Raw genomic sequence first — 638 nt, forward strand, 5'->3', positions numbered from 1 at the left:
AGGACACTGGAGTTTGGTAAGACGGCAAAATTGGCACCTAGCCCTTCAATGTGTTAACGCCAGCTCGATCTAGTATCAACCTTATAATCAACCATAGTTAGACACACATTCCGTAACGTTGGAACTCTCTAAATTAATATATCCTTAAACATCAGGATGCAATCTTTAGCTTCTATTTAGGAGTGACACGTCAAGAAACCATCTCCCGTACAATTTTGGGTCAGAGGAGGTAAATTGTTGGCCATGAGTGCTACTGTCGCTTAGTTAAACTTTCAACATTTCACACAATTTACCTGAATCAAGTCGTGGGCAGATTCCAGGGGTTGTTTACAATTCAATTACTTTGCACAGCGATGTATGTGAGGTAATAACTCATTACACGATTTGGGAACTCCGAAACGGTGCACTCAAAATGTTATGCAACGAAGATTTTATAAGCCGTCAATTTGCTTTTCTACTGGTGCCAAAGACCACAGTCGTCGTCTACGTGGTTGTTGGACGAGTTGCGGCTGCTTAATCGATCGATGGTCGCAGGCTTTGTCATCGTCGAACGATGCATGGCCGATGTCGGGTAGCACTTGCTCGTACCCCGCCACGCCTGATTCATCTGCAGCGTCCTGGAGACCTACGTAATCCCG

Source organism: Aphanomyces invadans (assembly GCF_000520115.1).
Source record: "Aphanomyces invadans strain NJM9701 unplaced genomic scaffold supercont1.54, whole genome shotgun sequence".
In the NCBI taxonomy this organism is placed as follows: Eukaryota; Oomycota; class Saprolegniomycetes; order Saprolegniales; family Verrucalvaceae; genus Aphanomyces; species Aphanomyces invadans.